Source organism: Anomaloglossus baeobatrachus, chromosome 1 (genome assembly GCF_048569485.1).
Source record: "Anomaloglossus baeobatrachus isolate aAnoBae1 chromosome 1, aAnoBae1.hap1, whole genome shotgun sequence".
NCBI classification, from domain to species: domain Eukaryota; kingdom Metazoa; phylum Chordata; class Amphibia; order Anura; family Aromobatidae; genus Anomaloglossus; species Anomaloglossus baeobatrachus.
The window spans coordinates 452449306-452471409 of record NC_134353.1 but is presented as its reverse complement, the minus strand read 5'-3'; positions in this window follow the sequence as shown (position 1 = coordinate 452471409).

Sequence of the window (22104 nt, the reverse complement as noted above, 5' to 3'; positions counted from 1 at the left end):
CAGCGTGCTGCAGGATCCTATATAGACAAAGTACCACCCACAAGATGGAGGCGCTCCGGGCTCAATCGACTGTCAGCCAATAGGAATCGAGAACATCAGTGATGACGTCACCCACGGCCAATCAGCAACCAGTGCATCATACTTACGTGATCCCGCATCATCGGTGACGTCACCCGCGGCCAATCAGCAACCAGTGCATCATAGTTACGTGATCCCGCATCATCGGTGACGTCACCCGCAGCCAATCAACGACTGCCATGTGGTGAGCATGCTCAGAATGAGCCAAAGCTGACTTAGTGCAGAAAGTAGCTTGTCTACTCGTGCACGCGTAGCAGCCCCATTTCAGGACTTTGCCTCAGCAGCTAGGAAGTTCTTAGGAGGGTAGAACGCCGTGGCAGAGAATCAGAGGGAGAAGAGGGAGAACGCGGACCCACAGACCCACAACCCGTAACACAGACAGACAGGGAAAAAGAGAAAGAGGCAGAAAGGGAAAGAGACAGAGAGAAAGAGGCAGAAAGGGAAAGAGACAGAGAGACAGAGATAGACAGAGACAGAGCAGACAGGAAAATAGACAGACACAAAAAGAGGTAGAAAAAAAGAGACAGACAGAAATAGACAGGGAAAGAGGCAGACAGACAGGGAAAGAGGCAGACAAGGAAAGAGGCAGACAGAGAAAGAGGCAGAAAAAGAAGCAGACAGTGAAAGAGACAGAAAGAAAGAGACAGACAGACAGAGACAGAGTGACTGAGGCAGACAAAAAAGCCAGGCAGGGAAAGAGACAGATGGAAAGGTAAAGAGTCAATCAGGAACGGAGACAGACAAGTAAAGAAACAGATGGACAGAGACAGACAGAGATAGACAGACAGGGAAAGAACAGACAGATAGAGACAGACAGGGAAAGAGACAGACAGATATAGACAGAGAGAGAGAGGCTGGGAAAGACACAGACATACAGGGAAAGAGACAGATATGGAAAGATAAAAACATGGAGAGATACATACAAAGAAAGATAAGGACAGAGAAGCAGACTGACAGAGACAGACAAAGAGACATGTAAGACACAGACAGACAGAAACAGAGAGACAGGGAAAGAGATAGACAGAAAGGGAAAGCAACAGACAGATAGGGAAACAAACAGACAAAGAGACAAACAGACAAAGACAGACCGGAAAAGAGGCACAAATACAGAGACAGACAGGGAAAGAAACAGACAGAGGCGGACAGACAGAGGCAGACAGACACAGGAAGACAGGGAAAGAGACAAAGACAGACAGGGAAAGAGACAGACAGGTAAAGAGATAGACAGACAGAGATAGACAGACAGGGAAAGAGATAGACAAAGAGACAGACAGAGATAGACAGATACTGACAGAGACAGACAGGGAAAGAGACAGACAGAGATAGACAGAGAGACAGACAGATGGAAAAAAACAGACATACAGGGGAAAAAAACAGACAAATATAGATACAGACAAAAAAGTAGACGGACAGAGACAGACAAAGAGAGACAAAGAGACAGATTAACCGAGACACATAGAAACAGACAAACAGAGGGTAAAAGACAGACAGGTGGAGAAATAAATAGACAAAGATACAGAAAGAGAGACAAACATACAGACAGAGACATACAGAAACAGAAAGAGACAGACAAAGAGACAGACAGACAAAGAGACAGAAAGACAGAGACAAAGAAAGAGACAGACAGGGAAAGAGATAGATAAATAGAGGCAGAGAGTTAAAGAGACAAAGACGAACAGACAGCAACAGATAGGAAAAGAGGCAGACAGACAGGAAAAGAAACAGACAGAGGCAGACAGACAGAGGTAGACAGAAAGAGGCAGACAGGGAAAGAGACAGGGAAAGACAGACAGGGAAAGAGGTAGACAGGGAAAGAGATAAAACAGGCACCGACAGACAGGGAAAAAGAGAAAGTGAAAGAGGCAGAAAGGGAAAGAGACAGAAAGAGACAGAGGCAGACAGGGAAAGAGACAGAGAGACAGGGGAAGAAACATACAGGGATAGAGACAGACAGGTAAAGAGGCAGACAGAGGAAGACAGGGAAAAAGACAGACAGCAAAATAGACAGACAGATAAAGAGACAGAGAGAGGCAGACAGGGAAAGAGATAGAGACAAACAGACAGAGACAGACAGGGAAAAAGACAGACAGAGAAAGAGGCAAAAATGGAAAGAGGCAGACAGAGAAAGATGCAGACAGGGAAAGAGACAGAAAGAAAGAGACAGACAGAATGAGGCAGACAAAAAAAATACAGACAGGGAAAGAGAAAGATGGAAAGGTAAAGAGTCAATCAGGAAAAGAGACAGACAGGTAAAGAGACAGACAGCGATAGATAGAGAGAGACTGGGAAAGAGATAGACATACAGGGAAAGAGACAGATAGGGAAAGATAAAAACATGGAAAGATACAGGCAAAGAAAGATATGGATAGAGACAGAGAAGCAGACGGACAGAGACAGACAAAGAGACAGATAAGACAAAGACAGAAACAGACAGAAAAGGAAAGCGCCAGACAGATAAGGAATGAAACAGACAAAGATATAGACAGTCAGACAAAGATACACACACAGACATACAGACACACAGAGACAGACAAAGAGACAGACATACAAAGATCGACAGGGAAATAGACATAAAGACAGAGAAAGAGGCAGACAGGGAAAGAGACAGACAGTAAAAGATGCAGACAGACAGAGACAGACAGGAAAAGAGACAGGGACAGACAGTTAGACAGGGAAACAGATAAACAGGCACAGACGGGAAAAGAAAAAAAGAAAAAAAGTCAGAAAGGGAAAGAGACATAGAGAGAAAGAGGCAGGCAAGGAAAGAGGCAGAGCCAAAGATAGACAGAGACAGACAGAGGCAGACAGGGAAAGAGAGACAGGGAAAGAAACAGACAGGGATAGAGACAGACAGGTAAAAAGACAGACAGAGGCATACAGGGAAAGAGACAGAGACAGACAGAAAGAGGCAGACAAGGAAAGAGGCAGACAGACAGACACAGAGAGGGAAAGAAACAGACAGAGGCAGACAGAGGCAGAATGGGAAAGAGACAGACAGACAGAGAAAGAGGCAGAGAGGGAAAGAAAAAGGCAGAGATAGACAAGGAAACAGACAGACAAAGAGGCAATCAAGGAAAGAGATAGAAAGAGGCAGACAGTGAAAGAGACAGGCAGACGGAGATGAAAAGAGACAGACAGGGAAAGAGACAGATTGAAAGGGAAAGAGTCAATCAGGAAAAGAGACAGGTAAAGAGACAGACAGACAGAGATAGACAGACAGAGGCAGACAGGGAAAGAGTCAGAGAGACAGGAGAAGAGAAAGACAGGGAAAGAGACAGACAGGTAAAGAGACAGACAGAGGCAGACAGGGAAGGAGGCAGAGACAAACAGGCAAAGAGGCAGAAAGACAGAGACAGACAGGGAAAGAAACAGATAAAGGCGGACAGACATAGGCAGACAGACACAGGCAGACAGGGAAAGAGACAAAGACAGACAGGAAAAGAGGCAGACAGGGAAAGAGACAGACAGAGGCAGACAGACAAAGACAGAGAAAGAGGCAGACAGACAAACAGAGAAAGAGGGAAAGAAACATAGAGAGGTGGACAGACAGAGCCAGACAGACAGAGGCTTCTTTCCATAATATTCCCTCTACAATGTCCCTCTCCATAATACACATTTTATACCACTCCTCTCTATAATATACAATCTACACTTCCCTCCTCCATACAACTTCTTCTTCACTGAATCTCTTCATAATACATCTGCAACACCGCCCCTCTCCATAACATACAATCTTCACATCCCCTCTCCATCAAATACCTTCTACACTGCATCTCTCCATAATACACCCTCTAACAGCCCCTCTCCATAACACACTCTTTCCACTGCCCCCTCCATAATAGACCTTCTACATCGCTTCTCTACATAACACACCCTCTACATCGCCTCTTTCCATAATAGTCTCTATACTGCCCCTCTCCATAATACAACTTCTACATCGCAGCTCTCAATAATATACAACCTACACTTTCCCTCTTCATAAAACACCTTGTACGCTGTCTCTCTTCATTATAAAACTTCTACACCCACCCTCTCCATAATACACCTTCTAAACCGCTCCTCTCCATAATTCACCTTCTACACTGCACCTCTACATAACACACCTTCTACACCTCATCTTTCAATAATACACCCTCTACACTGCCCCTCTACATAACACACCTTCTACACCTCCTCTTTCAATAATACACCCTCTACACTGCCTTTCTCCATATTACATCTTGTACACCGCCTCTCTCCATAATACACCTATACCACCTGTCTCCATAATACTTCCTCTACACCGCACCTCTCCATAATACACACTCAAAACTTCCCCTCTCCATAAAACACATTGTACACTGCCTCTCTTCATAATACATGCTCTACACCGCCCCTCCCCATAATACACCCTATACACATCCTCTCTCCATAATACACCCTCCAAACTGCCCCTCCCCATAATAGACCTTGTACACTGCCTCTCTACATAATACTCCCTCTACACTTCCCTTCTCCATAATACACCTTATACACCGCCCCTCTCCATAATATACAATCTACGCTTCTCCTCTCCATAAAACATCATCTCCACTGCCTTTCTCCATTATACACTCTCTCCCAGGCCTCCTCCATAAAAGACTTTCTACACCGCCTCTCTACATAAGACACTCGCTACAGCGCCTCCATCCATAAAACAATCTCTACACTGCCCCTCTACATAACACACCTTCTACAAATCCTCTCTCCATAATACACCTTCTATACCAACTTTCTCAATAATACATCCTCTACACTGCTTCTCTTTATACCTCCTCTCTCCATAATACTCTACACTGCCCCTCTCTATAATACACCTTCTACACCACCCCTCTCCATAATACAAACGTTACAATTCTCCTCTAAATAAAACACCTTCTACGCCGCTTCTATCCATAATACACCCTTTACACCGCCCCTCTACACGACACACCTTCTACACCTCCTCTTTCCATAATATAACCTCTACACTGCCTTTCTCCATATTACACCTTCTACACTGCCTCTTTCCATAATACATCCTCGACACAGCCTCTCTCCATAATACACACACTACACCGTCTCTCTCCATAATACACCTTCTATACCACCTGTCTCCATAATACTCCCTCTACACTTCCCTTCTCCATAATACACCTTATACACCGCCCCTCTCCATAATATACAATCTACGCTTCTCCTCTCCATAAAACATCTTCTCCACTGCCTTTCTCCATTATACACTCTCTCCCAGGCCTCCTCCATAAAAGACTTTCTACACCGCCTCTCTACATAAGACACTCGCTACAGCGCCTCCATCCATAAAACAATCTCTATACTGCCCCTCTACATAACACACCTTCTACAAATCCTCTCTCCATAATACACCTTCTATACCAACTTTCTCAATAATACATCCTCTACACTGCTTCTCTTTATACCTCCTCTCTCCATAATACTCTACACTGCCCCTCTCTATAATACACCTTCTACACCACCCCTCTCCATAATACAAACGTTACAATTCTCCTCTAAATAAAACACCTTCTACGCCGCTTCTATCCATAATACACCCTTTACACCGCCCCTCTACACGACACACCTTCTACACCTCCTCTTTCCATAATATAACCTCTACACTGCCTTTCTCCATATTACACCTTCTACACTGCCTCTTTCCATAATACATCCTCGACACAGCCTCTCTCCATAATACACACACTACACCGTCTCTCTCCATAATACACCTTCTATACCACCTGTCTCCATAATACTCCCTCTACACCGCCCCTCTCCATAATACACCATATACACCACCCCCTCCATAATACACACTCAACACTTCCCCTCTCCATAAAACACATTCTACACTGCCTCTTTCATAATACACGTTCTACACCGCCCCTCCCATAATACACCCTATACACAGCGCCTCTCCATAATACACCATCTACACTGTCCTTCTCCATATTACACCTTCTACACTGCCTCTCTCCATAGCATAGCTTCTACACTGCATCTTTCCATAATAAACCGTCAACACCACCTCTCTCTATAATACAATCTCCACAATCCTTCTCTTCATAATACACCCTCTATACCGCCTCTCTCCATAATACTTACTCTACACCACCCCTCTCCATAAAACACCCTTTACACCGCCCCTTTCCATAATACACCCTCCACACTGCCTCTCTCCATATTACACCCTCTACACGGCCTCTTTCCATTTCACACCTTCTATACCGCTTCTCTCCATAATACTCATTCTACACTGCCACTCTTTATAATACACCTTCTACACCGCCCCTCTCCATAATACAAACACTACACTTCTCCTCTCTGTTACGGGTCGTGGGTCTGCGGGTCTGTGTTCTCCTTCACCCTCTTTTTCTCTGCCACGGCATTCTACCCGCCTGAGAACTTCCTAGCTGCTGAGGCTAAGTCCTGAAATGGGGCTTCTGCGTGTGCGCGAGTAGACAAGCTGCTTTCTGCACTAAGTCAGGTTTGGCTCGTTCTGAGCATGCTCACCATGTGGCAGTCGTTGATTGGCCGCAGGTGACGTCACCGATGATGCGGAATCACATGACTATGATGGACTGGTTGCTGATTGGCCGCGGGTGACGTCACCGATGATGCGGGATCACATGACTATGATGCACTGGTTGCTGATTGGCCGCGGGTGACGTCATTGCTGACGTTCTCGATTCCTATTGACTGAGAGTCGAGTGAGCCCGGAGCGCCTCCATCTTGTGGGAGGTGCTTTGTCTATATAGAATCCTGCAGCACGCTGCTCGGCGCTCAGCCGTTCTTGGTGCATGCATGGGGTAGCCACCTCATATGTGACCTTTCCTACTAGCTAGCCTATGCTTACAGTCACAAGCCAGTGAACACCCGCTGGTTAAGCGCTCCTTACCTACTAGTGCACCGCTAGTGCCCGCTTCCTCACACCTGAATGGAACCGGGCTTAGACAGGGAACTCATTCACTGTGCTCCCAGGTGGCTCTCTGTGGCTAACAAAGAGTGCTACCTCGCTTCCTACAGTGCGGCAAGCACAAGGGGTTTAGGCAGGGATTTATACATTGAGCCTAGACAGTACGGCATGTACTGTTCGCACCTACACCTTAGGAACATACCCTCTATGACTTAATAGAGATTCGCATCCAGGGCTCTCCGTGACCTGTAACGGATTTCCTACCTTCACACTATAAATATTACTTTACCTCTGTGAGGCAACAGAGGAGCTAGTTAGTGGACTATGATTGGGGTAACCATCCGTACACTTTTAGTAGTTTCTGTGATTGGACAGGAACTTCAAGTCCACCTCTGTTATTATTATTTAGTCACTCGCCATAAGCCTTTTAGCATTCCCTTATTTACGTTTATGCTAATTCGGTAGTCGCTGTGAGTTAACAGGGAGTACCACAGTTGGTCCTAGTGCCGCTGTGAGGTAACAGCGACAAGTACCGCTTTTGTGGTACAGTTTTCCCCCTACCTTCTGCTATTACCAGCAGCAGGTTTTCTCTGCACGGTGGACCCTGACTGCCTGATAGCCTGTATCCACCTTTTATTAGGCAGTTCCATAACATTACGACTGAGCCAAGGGTCTGGTTGGTATGGCAGATATCAATCACTTACAGCTCTACATACAGCAGCTTGAGGCTAGGCTTCGGGCTGTTGAGGAGAAACCACAAGCTACTGTGGTGACTCCGACTAGCGCTCCTCAACTTGCTCTGTCCAATAGGTACTCGGGCGAAGCCAAATCATGTCGAGGCTTCGTGAATCAGTGCCAATATACTTGGATGTGAATGCCTCTCACCTTTCAGCTGAGAGGGTGAAAGTAGGCTTTATATCATTATTCCAAGATAAAGCCTTGGAATGGGCAACTCCCCTGTAGGAGCGTAATGATGTGGAGACTCAGACGGCCACGTCTTTCCTTAAGGCACTAAAGGCAGTGCTCTTAGGGCCTCAGGTTACCCATGATGCGGCTCTGAATTTATTGGACCTGGTACAATGGTGTTTGTCTATTAGTTTTTATGCCATCAACTTTCGTACTCTGGCTTCTGAGTTAGATTGGCCAGAGAGAGTCTTAATACCTCTTTTCTGGAGAGGTTTAGCGGGTTTTGTTAAAGACGCTCTTGCCACTAGAGAGGTTCCTCCTACCTTGGAAGAACTCATCACACTGGCAAAGAGAATTGACATACGTCATAAGGAGCGTAAGCTTAAGATAAAACCAGTCCCTGACTTTTCGGCCTCACAGGCATCATGCACTACATCAGAGAACTTACCTACTCCTATGGAGTTAGGACGTACTTCTCCTATGTCGCGTAAGGCTACACCTCCTTTCTGTTTTGTATGCCGTCTGGTGGGACATTATGCCAACAGATGCCCTAGTCGTCAGGGAAACTCCCTCGTCTAGTAACTATAAGAGGGGAGTTACTAGACACTTCCTCATCACCCTCTAAATGTTTCTTTCAAGGAAAGCTATCCTATTCCTCTACCGCCTTGCCAATTAAGGCTTTTGTGGACTCTGGGGCAGATGGGAATTTTGTTTCTTCTGCTTTTGTCACGAAACACAATATTCCTTCTCTTATTTTAGCAAGTCCTATTCCAGTGCAGGTTATCAATAGGATTGTTTTATCAGAGTCGATTACGTTGAGGACTATTCCCTTACAGCTTTCCTTGCCTCACGATCATGTTGAGGAGATTTATTTTCTAGTTTTGCCTGAGGGTACAGATGACATACTCTTGGGTCTACCATGGCTTCGCACACATGCTCCATTAATAGATAGGGAGTCTGACAGTATCATAAAATGGGGTTCTTAGTGTGTCATTCTCACTGTCTTTCTGTTGCCCCCAAGACAGTCGCTTCAACCGTGATCCCTGAACTGTCTCCTTTACCGACTCCTTATCTAGACTTTGCAGACATCTTTTCAAAACAGAGCGCAGAAAAACTTCCTCCACATAGGCCCTATGATTGCGCCATTGATCTCATCCCGGGTTCTGTACCACCTAAAGGCAGAGTTTATCCTCTGTCCATACCCGAGACTGAAGCGATGGCTGCCTACATCAGAGACAGTTTGGAGAAGGGCTTTATTCGCAAGTCCGTCTCTCCTGCTGGGGCTGGTTTATTTTTTGTGCGCAAAAAAGAGGGGGATTTGCATCCTTGCATTGATAACAGGGGTCTCAATGCTATTACCATCAAAAATAAGTATCCTTTACCCCTTATATCTGAGCTGTTTGATAGCCTATGTGGCGCTCATGTTTTTACTAAGTTGTACCTACGGGGAGCTTATAACCTGGTGCGTATCCGAGAGAGTGACGAATGGAAGACCGCATTTAACACCACAGACGGTCACTATGAATACTTGGTCATGCCTTTCGGGTTATGTAATGCTCCCGCAGTGTTTCAAGACTTTGTAAACAACGTATTTAGAGATCTGTTATTGTCATCCGTTGTGGTGTATTTGGATGACATACTGATTTTTTTCACCAGATCTCGAAACACACCGTCAGGATGTTATCTGAGTTCTCTCTCGTCTAAGGGAGCACTCACTGTTTGCCAAGCTTGAGAAATGCGTCTTTGAGCAGTCGTCCCTAATTTTTTGGGCTATATCAATTCTCATGAGAGCTTGGCAAAGGATCCTGCTAAACTTTCAGCGGTATTGGAGTGGTCTGAACCACGTTTTTTAAAAGCCGTGCAAGGATTTTTAGGCTTCATTAATTACTACCGGCAGTTTATTCCACATTTCTCCACCCTGGTAACTCCCTTAGTGGCTTTGACCAAGAAAGGAGCAAATCCAAAGGCTTGGTCTGTGGAGACTACTCAGGCTTTTGAGGCAGTTAAGGCGCATTTTTCCGGTACGCCTGTTCTCCAGAGACCTGATGAGAACAAGCCCTTTATTATGGAGGTGGATGCATCCTCTGTGGGAGCCGTATAATAGCAACGGCAGAAAGAGACCGTGTTTCTTCTTTGCCAAGACATTCTCCCCTGCTGAAAAGAATTACACCATTGGAGATAGAGAGCTCCTACCAAGAAGTTGGGATTAGAGGAGTGGCGTCATCTGCTTGAGGGGGCTAGGCACCCCTTTCAGGTTCACACTATTCACACCATAAGAATCTCACGTACCTTCAGACTGCACAGCATCTGAAACCCAGTCAGGCACGCTGGTCCTTGTTTTTCTCCCATTTTATTTTCTCAGTACATTACCTGTCTGGGAATAAGAATAACAAGGCAGACGCTCTCTCTCGGTCCATGGAGTCTACTCAAGAGGAGAACGAAGCACCTGGCCTCATCCTTCCATCTCGGGGTTTTCATACGCTCTCCAATGTGACTTTAGACCAGATACCTCCAGGGAGGACATTTGTTCTTCCGGCACTGCAGAATGGTATTCTGTCCTGGGCCCACACTTCTAAGTTAGGTGGGCATTTTGGTGTAAGACGTGCGCAACAATTGCTTGAGAGGTGGTATTGGTGGCCACAGTTTGCTAACCATGTCAGGAGATACGTTCGCTCCTGTTTCTCTTGCGCACGCAACCGTCCCTCACGACAGAGACCTGCTGGTCTCTTACATCCTTTGCCTGTGCCTGACAGACCTTGGGAAGTTGAAGGCATGGATTTCGTGGGGGATCTTCCCTGTTCACAAGGTCATCGGTTTGTCTGGGTTCTTACTGACCATTTTTCTCGGATGGTTTATTTGGTTCCTTTGCGGAATATTCCGTCCTCAAGGTTGTTGGCCAAACTGTTCATTAAACACATCTTCAAACTGCACAGGATCCCGGACCGTATTGTTTGTGATAGGGGTCCACAATTCACTTCCCAGTTCTGGCGTGATATCTGTAATCTTTTACAGATAGAATTGAACATCTCCTCGGCCTACCATCCGGAGACCAATGGACTGGTTGAACGAACTACTCAGAATAGGATCACCTATCTTCGGAAAACCAGGATGACACTTCCCCTCACCATAAAACACCTTCTACAATTCCTTTCTTCATAAAACACCCTCGACACCGCCGCTCTCCACAACACTCACTCCATACCGCCCTTCTCTGTAATACTCTCTACACCTCCCCTCTCCATAAAATACCTTCTAGACCGCCTCTCTCCGTTACAAACCTTCTCCAAGACCTCCTACATAATAGACTTTCTACACCGCCTCTCTACATAAGACACTCGCTACACCACCTCCATCCATAAAACAGTCTTTACACTGCCTCTCTACATTACACACCTTCTGCACCTCCTCTTTCCATAATACACATTCTACATCGCCTCACTCCATAATACACCCTCTACACGGCCTCTCTCCATAAGACACCTTCTATACCGCCTCTCTCCATAATACTCCCTCTATACCGCCTCTCTCCATAATACTCCCTATACACCACCTCTCTCCATATGCTCACTCTAAACCGCCCCTCTCTATAATACACCTTATACACCGTCCCTTTCTATAATACACAGGCTACACTTCTCCTCTAAATAAACACCTTTTACACTGGCTCTCGCCATTATATACTCTCTCCAAGGCCTGCTCCATAATCGACCTTCTACACCGCCTCTCTACATAAGACACTCGCTACACCGCCTCCATCCATAAAACAGTCTCTATACTGACCCTCTCCATAAAACAACTTCTACACCGCCGCTCTCAATAATATACCACCTACACTTCCCCTCTCAATAAAACATATTCTACACTGCCTCTATTCATTATAAAACTTCTACACCCACCCTCACCATAATACACCCTCTTTACCGCCCCTTTACATAACACATTTTCTACCCCTCTTCTTCCATAATACAGATTCTACACCACCTTTCTCCATAATCCACCCTCTACATCGCCTCTTTCCATATTACACTTTCTACATCTCCTCTCTCCATAAAACACCTTCTACACCGCCTCTCTCCGTAACACATGCTCAATACTTCCCCTTTCCATAACACACCTCCTACACCGCTTTCTTCATAATACACCCTCTACACCGCCCCTCTCCATAATAAACCCTCTACACCGGCTCTCTTCATAACGCACCTTCTATACCGCATCTCTCCATAATACTCCGTCTACACCGTCCCTCTCTATAATGCTCCTTCTACACTGCCCCTCTCCACAATACACACTCTACACTTCCCCTCACCATAAAACACCTTCTACAATTCCTTTCTAAATAAAACACCCTCGAGACCACCGCTCTCCATAACACTCACTCTATACCGCCCTTCTCTGTAATACTCTCTCTACACCACCCCGCTCCATAAAATACCTTCTACAACACCCCTCTCCATTATACACCCTCTCCAAGACCTCCTACATAATAGACTTTCTACACCGCCTCTCTACATAGGACACTTGTTATACACCGCCTCCTTCCATAAAACAGTCTTTACACTGCCTCTCTACATTGCACACCTTCTGCACCTCCTCTTTCCATAATACACATTCTACATCGCCTCACTCCATAATACACCCTCTACACAGCCTCTCTCCATAATACACCTTCTATAACGCCACTCTCCATAATACTTCCTATACACCACCTCTCTCCATATGCTCACTCTACACCGCCCCTCTCTACAATACAACTTATACACCGACCCTCTCCATAATACACAGGCTACACTTCTCCCTAAATAAACACCTTTTACACTGGCTCTCTCCATTATATACCCTCTTCAAGGCCTCCTCCATAAACAACCTTCTACACCACCTCTCTCCATATGCTCACTCTACACCGCCCCTCTCTAAAAAATCTCGATAGATCTTGTGTCTTGCCATAACACTAAATTATGCGTTAAGAAAGTGGACCTGGCATGTGAACTATGTGGGCATTATATATTTGTAGGCAATATGCCCTAACGTAGTATCCAGACAATTAACGCTAGACAATAGGCAATGACGCCGCTGGTTTAACATAGCATCACAACATATGTGGCTGTTAGCCCCTTTGGGACTGATGATGCGACACAGGAGGCGTGGCAACAGGACAGCGTTACCCAGTGTCTGTATGTGCCGCCCCTCCCCCTGGTACATCATGGGATTGATGACGCGCGTCCCGGGGGCGGGACAAGAGAGCAGCGTCATCCCACACTGTGTAATACAGTGATTGTCAATCCCGGGGCATGCTGGGATTGATGACGCGTTCTAATGGGCGGGCAAAGATGGCAGCGCCCATCGCTACCCCATGCAGCATTCATGATTACTATCAGCTCCATTCTGAATTGCCTTACAGATCACAGGTCAGTCATTTTCACACACATGGTTTGCGATATGTGTCCTCCGCTTGGAGCAATTATGCTAATCAGTTACTGAAGGTCTATTTAATGGTGAACATTGGGATGGCTGGTCATCCCAGAACTAGATCATCATTAAATGGGTCCGATCTTTATGGTTTATTAGCCCTTGGCCTAAATGAAACATCTCCCCTGATGACTCTTAGCGGAACAAACGCGTCGAGAGGCTGGTAAAGTCATGATAGGTCCAGTTTGAATAGGGTCATCTTGGTACTTCCCTTGTAAGGGTTGGAGTCTGGAGCTTTTGAGGATATTGTCAGTCCATTCAGGGAAAGAACCTATGCCTGCATATGGACAGACATCCGACTACATCAGAATATTGACCCCCTCCAACTACTGACATTACATTGACTTGTTTGATCTGCATGCAGAATCGTTGGGCATTAAGTTGGTCAGCCTTGCCATTTTGACTCTATCTATTTATGCTAACCCGCAGTACACCACTGTGATTTGGGTCCGTTTAAAAGTGGTAATACTTAAACCTCTCCTAAAAAGAACACCCATGAATAATCATGCTTTTTCCTCATAAGGAAATAATAATTTTGATTATTATAAGGCGTGTTCACATGAGAGGTGTTGTCTTTGACACGAAGTTTGCACCTTATGTTTTATTATCACAAGATTAGGAGTCCTTTCTGTGTTCCCACTGGAACATTGACTGAATTTTGCCATCTAACAGACCAAATATACTGTGCCCAGCACGCAGATCATACCAATTGAAAGCAGTATCTGTAAATTTCGGATATTGGTTATCAAACTGAACCCTAGGAGCCTGTCCAAATTATATTCATACGTGATTGACAGTAGTCACTCTTAATTGTTGTGACAGCTCTAGTCTTTGTTCTTTATTCTGGTTCATGCGGACATGAATGTGGTTTTTCTGTTTGTTTACACAGGTTTTTATAGTTGCATCACTTGGCAACTTTTTAAAGTGCATTCATTAAAAGTTATGTATTAAATTCCTCTATTGTTTTTGCTGATATCTCATCCTATATTTTTAGGGGTACTCTAGTGGTGATACCCCACCCTCCACTATATTTTTGCTGTTTTTCCATAATCGACCTTCTACACCGCCTCTCTACATAAGACACTCGCTACACCACCTCCATCCATAAAACAGTCTCTATACTGACCCTCTCCATAAAACAACTTCTACACCGCCGCTCTCAATAATATACCACCTACACTTCCCCTCTCAATAAAATATATTCTACACTGCCTCTATTCATTATAAAACTTCTACACCCACCCTCTCCATAATACACCCTATTTACCGCCCTTTTACATAACACACTTTCTACCCCTCTTCTTTCCATAATACAGATTCTACATCACCTTTCTCCATAATCCACCCTCTACCGTGCCTCTTTCCATATTACACTTTCTACATCTTCTCTCTCCATAAAACTCCTTCTATACCGCTTTTCTCCGTAACACATACTCAATACTTCCCCTTTCCATAACACACCTCCTAAACCGCTTTCTTCATAATACACCCTCTACACCGACTCTCTCCATAATAAACCCTCTACACCGCCTTTCTCCATAACGCACCTTCTATACCGCATCTCTCCATAATACTCCCTCTACACCGCCCCTCTCTATAATGCTCCTTCTACACTGCCCCTCTCCACAATACACACTCTACACTTCCCCTCACCATAAAACACCTTCTACAATTCCTTTCTCCATAAACCACCCTCGACACCGCCGCTCTCCACAACACTCACTCTATACCGCCCTTCTCTGTAATACTCTCTCTACACCTCCCCTCTCCATAAAATACCTTCTACACCACCTCTCTCCATTATACACCCTCTCCAAGACCTCCTACATAATAGACTTTCTACACCGCCTCTCTACATAAGACACTCGCTACACCGCCTCCTTCCATAAAACAGTCTTTACACTGCCTCTCTATATTACACACCACCTGCACCTCCTCTTTCCATAAAACACATTCTACATCGCCTCACTCCATAATACACCCTCTACACGGCCTCTCTCCATATACACCTTCTATAATGCCTCTCTCCATAATACTCCCTCTATACCGCCTGTCTAGATAATATTCCCTATACACCACCTCTCTCAATATGCTCACTCTACATCGCCCCTCTCTATAATACACCGTATACACCGCCCCTCTCCATAATACACAGGCTACACTTCTCCCTAAATAAACACCTTTTACACTGGCTTTCAACATTATATACCCTCTCCAAGGCCTCCTCCATAATCGACCTTCTACACCACCTCTCTCCATATGCTCACTCTACACCGCCCCTCTCTAAAAAATCTCGATAGATCTTGTCTTGCCATAGCACTAAATTATGCGTTAAGAAAGTGGCCCTGGCATGTGAACTATGTGGGCATTATATATTTATAGGCAATATGCCCTAAAGGAGTATCCACGCAATTAACGCTAGACAATAGGCAATGACGCCACTGGTTTAACATAGCATCAGATCATATGTGGCTGTTAGCCCCTTAGGGACTGATGATGCGAATCAGGAGGCGTGGCAAAAGGACAGCGTTACCCAGTGTCTGTATGTGCCGCCCCTCCCCCTGGTGCATCATGGGATTGATGACGCGCGTCCCGGGGGCAAGACAAGAGAGCACCGTCATCCCAAACTGTGTAATACAGTGATTGTCAATCCCGGGGCATGCTGGGATTGATGATGCGTTCTGATGGGCGGGCCAAGATGGCAGCGCCCATCGCTACCCCATGCTGCATTCATGGCTACTATCAGCTCCATTCTGAATTGCCTCACAGATCACAGGTGAGTCATTTTCACACACATGGTTTGCGATATGTGTGCTCCGCTTGGAGCAATTATGCTAATCAGTTACTGAAGGTCTATTTAATGGTGAACACTTGGGATGGCTCGTCGTCCCAGAACTAGACCATCACTAAATGGGTCCGATCTTTATGGATTATTAGCCCTTGGCCTAAATGAAACATCTTCCCTGATGACTCCTAGCAGAAGAACAGCGTCGTGAGGCTGGTAAAGTCATGATAGGGCTAGTTTGAATAGGGTCATCTTGGTACTGCCCTGGTAAGGGTTGGAGTCTGGGGTTTTTAAGGATATTGTCAGTCCAGTCAGGGAAAGAACCTATGCCTGTATATGGACAGACATCCGACTATATCAGAACATTGACCCCTTCTAACTACTGACCCGGATCCACAAATAGGTGAGACCAACCCTTTTTTCAAATCACCTATTGCTTTGATCTGCGTGCAGAATCGTTGGGCATTAAGTTGGTCAGCCTCGCCACTTTGACTCTATCTATTTCTGCTAACCCGCAGTCCACCACTGTGATTTGGGTCCGTTTAAAAGTGGTAATGCTTAAACCTCTCCTAAAAAGTACATCCATGAATAATCATGCTTTTATCTCAAAAGGAAACAATAATTTTGACTATTATAAGGCGTGTTTACATGAGAGGTGTTGTCTTTGACACGAAGTTTGCACCTTATGTTTTATTATCACAAGATTAGGAGTCCTTTCTGTGTTCCCACTGGAACATTGACTGAATTTTGCCATCTAACAGACTAAATATACTGTGCCCAGCACGCAGATCTTACCAATTGAATAGCAGTATCAGTAATTTTGGATATTGGTTATCAAACTGAACCCTAGGAGCCTGTCCAAATTATATTCATACGTGATTGACAGTAGTCACTCTTTATTGTTGTGATAGCTCTAGTCTTGGTTCTTTTTTCTGGTCCATGCGGACATGAATGTGGTTTTTCTGTTTGTTTACACAGGTTATTATAGTTGCATCACTGGGCAACTTTTTAAAGTAAATTCATTAAAAGTTATGTATTAAATTCCTCTATTGTTTTTGCTGATATCTCATCCTATATTTCTAGGGGTACTTTAGTGGTGATCCCCCACCCTCCACTATATTTATGCTGTTTTTCTATAATCGACCTTCTACACCGCCTCTCTACATAAGACACTCGCTACACCGCCTCCATCCATAAAGCAGTCTCTATACTGACCCTCTCCATAAAACAACTTCTACACCGCCGCTCTCAATAATATACCACCTACACTTCCCCTCTCAATAAAACATATTCTACACTGCCTCTATTCATTATAAAACTTCTACACCCACCCTCTCTATACTACACTCTCTTTACCGCACCTTTACATAACACACTTTCTACCCCTCTTCTTTCCATAATACATATTCTACATCACCTTTCTCCATAATCCACCCTCTACACCGCCTCTTTCCATATCACACTTTCTACATCTCCTCTCTCCATAAAACACCTTCTATACCGCCTTTCTCCATAACACATACTCAAAACTTCCCCTTTCCATAACACACCTCCTAAACCGCTTTCTTCATAATACACCTTCTACACCGACTCTCTCCATAATAAACCCTCTACACCGCCTCTCTCCATAACGCACCTTCTATACCGCATCTCTCCATAATACTCTTTCTACACCGCCCCTCTCTATAATGCTCCTTCTACACTGCCCCTCTCCATAATACACACTCTACACTTCCCCTCACCATAAAACACCTTCTACAATTCCTGTCTCCATAAAACACCCTCGACACCGCCGCTCTCCACAACACTCACTCTATACCACCCTTCTCTGTAATACTCTCTCTACACCTCCCCTCTCCATAAAATACCTTCTACACCACCTCTCTCCATTATACACCCTCTCCAAGACCTCCTACATAATAGACTTTCTACACCGCCTCTCTACATAAGACACTCGCTACACCGCCTCCTTCCATAAAACAGTGTTTACACTGCCTCTCTACATTACACACCTTCTGCACCTCCTCTTTCCATAAAACACATTCTACATCGCCTTACTCCATAATACACCCTCTACACGGCCTCTCTCCATAATACACCTTCTATAACGCCTCTCTCCATAATACTCCCTCTATACCGTCTCTCTCCATAATACTCCCTATACACCACCTCTCTCCATATGCTTACTCTACACCGCCCCTCTCTATAATACACCATATACACCGCCTCTCTCCATAATACATAGGCTACACTTCTCCCTAAATAAACACCTTTTACATTGGCTCTCTCCATTATATACCCTCTCCAAGGCCTCCTCCATAATCGACCTTCTACACCACCTCTCTCCATACGCTCACTCTACACCGCCCCCCTCTAAAAAATCTCGATAGATCTTGTGTCTTGCCATAGCACTAAATTATGCGTTAAGAAAGTGGACCTGGCATGTGAACTATGTGGGCATTATATATTTGTAGGCAATATGCCCTAACGTAGTATCCACGCAATTAATGCTAGACAACAGGCAATGAAGCCGCTGGTTTAACATAGCATCACAACATATTTGGCTGTTAGCCCCTTAGGGACTGATGATGCGACACAGGAGGCGTGGCAACAGGACAGCGTTACCCAGTGTCTTTATGTGCCGCCCTTCCCCCTGGTGCATCATGGGATTGATGACGCGCGTCGCGGGGGCAAGACAAGAGAGCCCTGTCATCCCAAACTGTGTAAGACAGTGATTGTCAATCCCGGGCATGCTGGGATTGATGATGCGTTCTGATGGGCGGGCCAAGATGGCAGCGCCCATCGCTACCCCATGCTGCATTCATGGCTACTATCAGCTCCATTCTGAATTGCCTCACAGATCACAGGTGAGTCATTTTCACACACATGGTTTGCGATATGTGTCCTCCGCTTGGAGCAATTATGCCAATCAGTTACTGAAGGTCTATTTAATGGTGAACACTTGGGATGGCTCGTCGTCCCAGAACTAGACCATCACTAAATGGGTCCCATCTTTATGGATTATTAGCCCTTGGCCTAAATGAAACATCTCCCCTGATGACTGGTAGCAGAAGAAACGCGTTGGGAGGCTGGTTAAGTCATGATAGGGCCAGTTTGAATAGGGTCATCTTGGTACTGCCCTTGTAAGGGTTGGAGTCTGGGGTTTTTGAGGATATTGTCAGTCCAGTCAGGGAAAGAACCTATGCATGCATTTGGACAGACATCCGACTACATCAGAATATTGACCCCCTCTAACTACTGACCCGGATCCACAAATAGGTGGGACCAACCCTTTTTTCAAATCATCTGTATAACTGTACATTGACTTGCTTTGATCTGCGTGCAGAATCGTTGGGCATTAAGTTGGTCAGCCTTGCCACTTTGACTCTATCTATTTATGCTAACCCGCAGTACACCACTGTGATTTGGGTCCGTTTAAAAGTGGTAATGCTTAAACCTCTCCTAAAAAGAACACCCATGAATACTTATACTTTTTCCTCATAAGGAAATAATAATTTTGATTATTATAAGGCGTGTTCACATGAGAGGTGTTGTCTTTGACACGAAGTTTGCACCCTATGTTTTATTATCACAAGATTAGGAGTCCTTTCTGTGTTCCCACTGGAACATTGACTGAATTTTGCCATCTAACAGACTAAATATACTGTGCCCAGCACGCAGATCTTACCAATTGAATAGCAGTATTTGTAAATTTTGGATATTGGTTATCAAACTGAACCCTAGGAGCCTGTCCAAATTATATTCATACGTGATTGACAGCAGTCACTCTTAATTGTTGTGATAGCTCTAGTCTTTGTTCTTTATTCTGGTTCATGCGGACATGAATGTGGTTTTTCTGTTTGTTTACACAGGTTTTTATAGTTGCATCACTGGGCAACTTTTTAAAGTACATTCATTAAAAGTTATGTATTAAATTCCTCTATTGTTTTTGCTGATATCTCATCCTAGGGGTACTCTAGTGGTGATCCCCCACCCTCCACTATATTTATGCTGTTTTTCCATAATCGACCTTCTACACCGCCTCTCTACATAAGACACTCGCTACACCACCTCCATCCATGAAACAGTCTCTATACTGACCCTCTCCATAAAACAACTTCTACACCGCCGCTCTCAATAATATACCACCTACACTTCCCCTCTCAATAAAATATATTCTACACTGCCTCTATTCATTATAAAACTTCTACACCCACCCTCTCCATAATACACCCTATTTACCGCTTCTTTCCATATTACACTTTCTACATCTCCTCTCGCCATAAAACACCTTCTATACTGCCTTTCTCCGTAACACATACTCAATACTTCCCCTTTCCATAACACACCTTCTAAACAGCTTTCTTCATAATACACCCTCTACACTCACCCTCTTTACCGCCCCTTTACATAAAACACTTTCTACCCCTCTTCTTTCCATAATACAGATTCTACATCACCTTTCTCCATAATCCACCCTCTACACCACCTCTTTCCATATTACACTTTCTACATCTCCTCTCTCCATAAAACACCTTCTATACCGCCTTTCTCCGTAACACATAGTCAATACTTCCCCTTTCCATAACACACCTCCTAAACTGCTTCCTTCATAATACACCCTCTACACCGACCCTCTCCATAATAAACCCTCTACACCGCCTCTCTCCATAACGCACCTTCTATACCGCATCTCTCCATAATACTCCCTCTACACCGCCCCTCTCTATAATGCTCCTTCTACACTGCCCCTCTCCACAATACACACTCTACACTTCCCCTCACCATAAAACACCTTCTACAATTCCTTTCTCCATAAACCACCCTCGACACCGCCGCTCTCCACAACACTCACTCTATACCGCCATTCTCTGTAATACTCTCTCTACACCTCCCCTCTCCATAAAATACCTTCCACACCGCCTCTCTCCATTATACACCCTCTCCAAGACCTCCTACATAATAGACTTTCTACACCGCCTCTCTACATAAGACACTCGCTACACCGCCTCCTTCCATAAAACAGTGTTTACACTGCCTCTCTACATTACACCCCTTCTGCACCTCCTCTTTCCATAAAACGCATTCTACATCACCTCACTCCATAATACACCCTCTACACGGCCTCTCTCCATAATACACCTTCTATAACGCCTCTCTCCATAATACTCCCTCTATACCGCCTCTCTCTCTATAATACTCCGTATTCACCACCCCACTCCACATGCTCACTCTACACCGCCCCTCCCTATAATATACCTTATACACCATCCCTCTCCATAATACACAGGCTACACGTCTCCCTAAATAAACACCTTTTACACTGGCTCTCTCCATTATATACCCTCTCCAAGGCCTCTTCCGTAATCGACCTTCTACACCACCGCTCTCCATATGCTCACTCTACACCGCCCCTCTCTAAAAAATCTTGATAGATCTTGTCTTGCCATAGCACTAAATTATGCATTAAGAAAGTGGACCTGGCATGTGAACTATGTGGGCATTATATATTTGTAGGCAATATGCCCTAACGTAGTATCCACGCAATTAATGCTAGACAATAGGTAATGACGCCGCTGGTTTAACATAGCATCACAACATATGTGGCTGTTAGCCCCTTTGGGACTGATGATGCAACACAGGAGGCGTGGCAAAAGGACAGCGTTACCCAGTGTCTCTATGTGCCGCTTCTCCCCCTGGTGCATCATGGGATTGATAACGCGCGTCCCGGGGGCGGGACAAGACAGCAGCGTCATCCCACACTGTGTAATACAGTGATTGTCAATCCCGGGGCATGCTGGGTTTGATGACGCGTTCTAATGGGCGGGCCAAGATGGCAGCGCCCATCGCTACCCCATGCTGCATTCATGGCTACTATCAGATCCATTCTGAATTGCCTCACAGATCACAGGTGAGTCATTTTCACACACATTGTTTG